Consider the following 7500-nt stretch of genomic DNA (forward strand, 5'->3'; position numbering starts at 1 on the left):
CGTGGCACCTTGGGCAAGTGTCTACTACTATAGCCTCGGGCCGACCAAAGCCTGGTGAGTGGATTTGGTAGACGGAAACTGAAAGAAGCCCGTTGTATATATGTATATATATGTATATATGTGTGTGTATTTGTGTCTGTTTGCCCCCCCCCACACACACACACACCAACGCTTGACAACCGATGGTGGTGTATTTACGTCCCCGTAACTTAGAATAAGTACTAGGCTTCCAAAGAATAAGTCCTGGGGTCGATTTGCTCGATTAAAGGCGGTGCTCCAGCATGGCCGCAGTCAAATGACTGAAACAAGTAAAAGAGTAAAAGAGTATATGTATATATATATATATATATATATATGTGCGTGTGTCTTATCGCTAAAGACACGAGACTGAGTATTAGTATTTTTTCGGTCGATAACTGATGAAGAATTAGGGTCCTTCTGTGTCTGTCCTGGGTCTACGTTTTGTAGCATTTAATGCATTTTTCATTTACTGAGTAACTGAACGCCACGCATCCCGACTTGCACACACACACACACACACACACACATACACACACACACACACACACACACACACACGCACAAACACACACACACACATACATATATATATATATATGTATGTATATGGATATAGTGGTCGTACTTGTTAGGTGGAGTATAATTGTTGTCATAGCTAATTAACCCATTCCCAATCCCAGCCAACCTCAACTGAACAAATACATCACCAAAAGCAATCCAATCGTGACCATCCAGTTTTTTCTCGTTGATATATATAATATATATAATATATATATACATGTATAAGGGAATCCAGGCCCATTGTAGCAAACATGTGCGCCTTCTCGAAATGGCAGCCTGAGACATAATCGATATTTAGCTGCTATTTCTAGGAGATCGGGTAACTACGTAGAAGCTTCCTGGGATATGATCACAGCGGAAATGAAACAGATGGGTGGCTGGATGGTTGGGTGGATAGGTGGGGTGGGTGATGGTGGGGTGGGTTGGGTTGGGGTGGGGTGTGGAGTAGGTTATGATGGTGATGGTGATGGTGATAGTGATGATAATGTCAACAAAAGTCTAGTAGTAGAAGTTGCAGTGGTGGTGGTGATGGTGGTGGTGGTTGTGGTAGATGCAGAAGCAGCAGTAGTAGTAGTAGTAGTAGTAGTAGTAGTAGTAGTAGTGGTGGTGGTGGTGGTGATGATGGTAGTAGTGGTGGTGGTGGTAGTGGTGGTAGTGGTGGCGGTGGTGGTGGTAGTAGTGGTAGTAGTAGTAGCTGCAGTAGTAGTAGTAGTAGTAGTAGTAGTAGTAGTAGTGGCCGTGGTGGTGGCGGTAGTAGTGGTAGTGATAGTAGTGGTGACGGTAGTAGTGGTGGTGGCAGGTGGTGGTGGTGTCGGTGCCGGTGGCGGTGGCGGTGGTGGTGAAAGTATTGGTAGTAGTAGTAGCTGCAGCAGCAGCAGCAGCAGCAGCAGTAGTAGTAGTAGTAGTAGTAGTAGTAGTAGTAGTAGTAGTAGTAGTGGTAGTAGTAGTAGTAGTGGCAGCGGTAGTGGTGGTGATGGTGGTCGTCATGGTAGTCGTGGTAGTTGTGGTGGTGGTGTGGTAGTAGCAGTAGTAAGCTAGAAGTGGCGGTGGTAGTAGTGGTAGTATCCATACAGGGTTTCAGTTTCCAACGAGACGCGTAAAAAAGAACGAACCAAGGACCTCCATCTTCTCCTTGTCGCTGTTTAAGTTTCCTCAATCGTGTCGGATGCTGGAGTTCTGTATGCTATACATAGCATCCGTGTCTACTCTGCACTTCATCCCTTCTGTCTGATACTGAATCCTGCCTGTATCCCAATTTTATAAAGATCGTGACAGACAGACAGACATACAGACAGACAGGCAGACGATCAGACAGGCAGACGATCAGACAGGCAAGCATGCAAGCAGACACATATACGCACGCACGCAGATAAAACAGTGAGATAAGCTGAGAGATTCAATGCGAGATAAAACAGGCAGATAGATAGGGAAGGGAGATTGGGAAAGAGTGAGTGAAAGAGAGAGAGAAGGAGAAAGACAGAGAGAGGGAGAGAGAGAGAGAGGGAGAGAGAGAGGGGGGGAGAGAGAGAGAGAGAGAGAGAGAGTGACAGATCGACAGACAACGAAGCAGGCGGACAGGCAGTCGGTCAGAGGAACAGAATGACGAATAAACAGATTGAAAGCTAGATTAGATAAATAGATATGTATTAAGATTGAAAGACAGAGTGAGTGAAAGAGAGGGATATTGGGAGAGAGAGAGAGAGGGAGAGAGAGAGAGAGAGATAGAGGGAGAGAGAGAGAGAGAGAGAGAGAGAGGGAGAGAGAGAAAGAAAGAAAGAAAGATAGGGTGAGGTGTGAGACAGGCAAATACATTCATAAACGAAAAGACAGACAAATAGGTAGTTGGATTACACACACACACACACGCACACACAAACAAACACCCACACCCACGTATATATATTATCTATCCATCTTTCTATATATACACATGCCTGTGTGTGTTTGTATGTGTGAATGTGCCTGTGTTTGTGTATGTGTGTGTGCATGTATCAGTCAAATTGTTATATTTACTAAGTTTTGTAGGCGAGCAGGACGCGTCCATCCCATCAGACCTCTCTCTCCTGACTACATGTTTTTGTTCACCAATTAATCACCCGCACCCGGCACTTAGATTAACAAATCCACAAGGATAAAGTCGTATACAATCCAGCCTTAATTCCAACTCAAGATCGCAAGCATGTTTTAAGTGTATGCGTCAATGTGCATGTCTCTCTGTCTGTTTATGGTTGTATGCATGTGTCCTCTTCTATTTTTTGATTATTATAAAACTTCCGCAGAGGAGGGAGCCGGTTTCCAACAAAGATACAAGGCTCCATCTTTGGGATGTAGTTAACACAGACAAATTCACATTTGGAACTTGAGAAAAGTCTTGCATATTTTCACTGTTCCACTCAGAGATTGCATTTGTAATGTACGAATCAGTTGGTCGATTTCTCTTTCTGAAAATTCCAGTTTATCCAGATTCTCCTTTAAGCATTTACTAACAAAACGTAATGCTCCAAATATTATTAGTATGAATATGAATTGATAATCTAGATGTAGGAGCTGGAGGTTTCGAAGCAGTTGTCCATAGATCTCCTCTTTCTCTTTGATTTCCAAAGAGATATTTGTATCTGCAGGGCAGCTGTATGTATGTATGTATGTATGTATGTATGTATGTATGTATGTATGTATGTATGTATGCCCCACCCTACCCACAGACCCCTACCTCTACCCCCCCCTCAGCCTAACCCACGCTCCACCAATGCCTTCCCCACCTCCCAACACCCTCACATCACACCACACCAATACCCTCGCATCACACTACAACTGACCAAGTGCTTTCTCCCTTCCCCATTTTCACACTACATACGTCAAGATCACCAGCATTCTATCTCCCACACACAGCCCCTCGTTCTTCGATCACCGTTTGTTATCCCCCCCTTTTCTTAGCTCTCCTGAAAAAAAGAATTTCTAACTTCCGGTCAGCCATTGTTATGATCAGCCATTATTATGATTGACCGTTGACTGAACACTATTCAATTTTTTTTCTCCGTGTTTTTCTCCTTGTCTCCGTATTCTTTCTGTTGAAGAGCGTAGCTCGAAACGTCAAAGACTTTCCGTATTCCCGAGCGTCATACTAATACATCCTTTTGTTATTTACACCACCTGTCCTCGTCTGTTGTTGTTTTTTCGTATATTCTCCCACATATATGTATGTATGTATGTATGTATGTATCTATCTATCTATCTATTTATCAATCAATCTATCTATCTATCTATCTCTCTATGTTTGTATGTACGTATGTCACTGTTCAGTTATATTTCAAGATTTCTTGTCAATAGAGAAAGAGTCGGTTTTTAACCTAAATTCAAGGCTTCTTCTGAACTCAAAACCTTACGACCGTGAGCCGAACACCCTAACCATCTGGCCACACGCCTTCGTTTGCATCCGGTAATGTAAATTAGTACTTTTAGAACAAATGCATACGTTATTTAGGGAGTGAAGTTGGCCCTGACCAAGACATTTCCTCATTTTACAACAGCTTCAAGCATCGGCATTGCTTGATTTTTCTTTTAATATCTCCATTAACATCTGTATTATGCGTTACATTCTGTCTTCGATGGTATAATCTGGTGCAGACTACAATTATATATCGATCCAGTTGCTAGATCGGGAAGATAAAATTGAGCTGTAACAAAATGCACCTTTTTTCACCATCATTACTGACAATATATTCCGCCGAGGTTGACTCTGCCTTTCATCCTTTCGGCGTTGATAAATTAAGTACCAGTTGCATACTAGGGTCGATCTAATCGACTGGGACCTCTCCCCACCAAAAGATTTCGGGCCTTGTGCCTAGAGTAAGAAAGGATATATAGATTTTATATTTCATCTGTCTTTATGTTCTGAGTTCAAATTCCGCCGAAGTTGATTTTGCCTTTCATCCTTTCGGGGCTGATAAATTAAGTACCAGTTGCGTACTCGGGTCGATCGAATCAACTGGCCTCCTCCCCATTAAAAAATGTGGGGCCTTGTGCCTAGAATAGAAAAGAATATATAAATTCTAGATTCCGTCTGTCTTTACGTTCTGGGTTCAAATTCCGCCGAGGTCGACTTTGCCTTTCATCCTTTCGGGGCTGAGAAATTAAGTACCAGTTGCGTACTGGGTCGATCTAATCGACTGGGATCCCTCCCACCAAAACCGGATGTTGAATAGCAGCACGATTATGTAATACTACTTTTCGTCAGAGCTAGCAGGTGTAGCATTATAACTGGCGAGTACTCTCTGTTACAAGAGTGAGACAATTCATCCAATACGTGGGTGCTGTGAGAAAAAAAAAAACGAACTGAGCGAGGGTTTTACTTGGAGTTATGTTCCTTGATCCCCAAACGGCCTCTCAGATGCTATAAGTCTACAAGAGTTTTCTGGTGATGTGTGAGGAGTTAAGGGTCGTATCTGTGAAAGGAGTTTTATATGTCTAGGGTCTTAGTGGGGATGAGTACTGGGCGATTGTCCGAACGTGGAAACCTCTGTTAAGGGCAGATATGTGTCTAACTGTTCGTTTGTGTATGCTCTGGTTAAACTCACCGCTGGAATCCTAGGATATGACGGTGAGTGTACTGAACTGATGGGGGTCGTGTGGGCAAGGGTTAAAACCTCCACTTCTGCAATTCAGATAGATCTATGGATAGTGAAAGCTTTTTTAATGTTTTATTTTTCTTGTATATTAATAGTTACCGCCAAGCTAACATGGCGGTCCAGAAAAATAGAACGAATGCTGACGTTGATTCGCTTCAAGAGGCCGTCGCTTCTAGCTAGCTAGGTGACACACGAACCTGATAAGGGGCAAATACCCTGAAACTAGTCTGTAGATGCCAAACTAGCAAGGGGAAGCGGCTGACCTCCCCTGTTCGAAGGTTAAAATGGATACAGGTTCGTATGTCACATAGCTAGCTAGAGGCGATGGCCTCTTGGAGCTAATCCATGGCAGCATTCGTCCTAATTTGGGGACTGCCATGTTGGCTTGGCGATAACTATTAATATCCAGTACCGCTGCCATAGTCTCCTTTAGAGAGACTTAGAAATATTAATATTTCTATTTTCTTGTATTGTTTTCGGAAAAAATATATTCAGTATGTTATATCATACACTTATTGAAATATATTTTTAAATGCTTATATTGAGAATGATTTTTTCACATGTAAATATGATGCTGTGACAGTGCACTGGAATAAAATATTAAACACTATATTTATAACAAATGAACTCAGATATAGGAGGACCGTATTTCAACTTTATCTTCATTCAGTTCAACTTGTTAATATTTTAGTAAAGAGAATTTTCACACCAGATATAAAGCTCGTATTTTTGGCTGTTATGCTTTATGTAACAGCGATCAACCACCAGAGTGGTTCAGTAGTGCAATGGTATGGTTTTGTTGTCATTCACTCATTACGAATAACTGATTTGTAGAGGAAAATTTAACATACCTTTATCTTTCCAGGCGAATTTTCATTTAGATAATTAAAAAATGTTCCTTAAAGGTATTGTTGTTGGCACTCCGTCGCTCACGGCGTCATGGGTTCCAGTTGATCCGATCAACGGAACAGACTGCACGTGAAATTAACGTGCAAGTGACTGAGCACTCCACAGACACGTCTACCCTTAACGTAGTTCTCAGGGGATATTCAGCTTGACACAGTGTGACAAAGCTGACCCTTTGAATTACAGGCACAACAGAAACAGGAAGTAAGAGTGAGAGAAAGTTGTGGTGGAAGAGTACAGCAGGGTTCGCCACCATCCCCTGCCGGAGCCTCGTGGCACTTTAGGATTTTTCGCTCAATAAACACTCACAATGCCCGGTCTGGGAATCGAAACCGCAATCCTCTATGACCGCGAGTCCGCTACCCTAACCACTGGGCCATTGCGCCTCCACTCTTAAAGGTAATACAGTCTTTAAATAATGTAAGACACAGACCAGGTGTGAAATATGTATGCTGAGGAAAGAGATAGAATGAGATGATATGACCTTCCCGCTGCCAATGCATCGTAAGCAATTCTTCGTAAGTTTGTGCTAAGAGAACGTCATATTTTGGCTTGTCGCCAATTTTCTATTATCAGTAACAATTATTAGGCCAAATGGTTTAATGAATATCCTTCACCCTAGCTTAGGACACTCGTTCTTCTTTTCGTAATACAACTACATTAAATGCAAAGCAATTTTTGATAGATTTAAAAACGAAAGAGTGTTTTATATGTTGGCAAACATTGCAAAGAAAGTTTTATGGTGGGGGTTGTGCCGAATGAATGCTAACAATATACACCTTTTACAGTGGAGGCGTCTTGTCCGTACCTTCGACACGCGGAGTAGATAAAACAGGGGACAACTGATGAAGGGAATGTTCTTTATGTTGCCTGTCTCGTTTCTCTGTTTGATTGTTTCTTTCGTTGTTCGAAAAAAGTTAGTTTCTATGTTTTTGGTTTTTATGTTCACGTTTCTCACTTTGTCTACGCTTTGCTGATGTCCTGTAACAATATATGCATGTGTATATGTATATGTGTGTGTGTGCGTGTGTGTGAGTGTGTGTGTGTGTGTGTGTGTGTGTGTGTAGGTATGTACATATACGTATGTATTCATATACATATATTTATATATTATTTATATTATATAATCGGACAACATGCATCCGTTTTCAAGTAAGTTATATATATATATATATATATATATATATATATATATATATATATACATATATATATATACATATATATATGCATATATATATGTATATATACATGTATGTATGTACATATATAGAAATATGCATATACATATACATATATATATGGATGCATACATGCGTATCTACATATATTTATACATACATACATATATGTATATATATATATATATATATGTATATATATATAT

General features: G+C 41.1%; 1 long non-coding RNA gene across 1 annotated transcript in view; it reads right to left on the reverse strand.

Annotated features, from left to right (window-relative positions):
- The window catches only part of LOC128251432 (uncharacterized), a 60653-nt gene that overhangs the window by 21505 nt on the left and 31648 nt on the right, over window positions 1-7500 (reverse strand). The window lies entirely within an intron of this gene.

Source organism: Octopus bimaculoides, chromosome 6 (assembly GCF_046866305.1).
Source record: "Octopus bimaculoides isolate indiv1 chromosome 6, ASM4686630v1, whole genome shotgun sequence".
Lineage (NCBI taxonomy): Eukaryota > Metazoa > Mollusca > Cephalopoda > Octopoda > Octopodidae > Octopus > Octopus bimaculoides.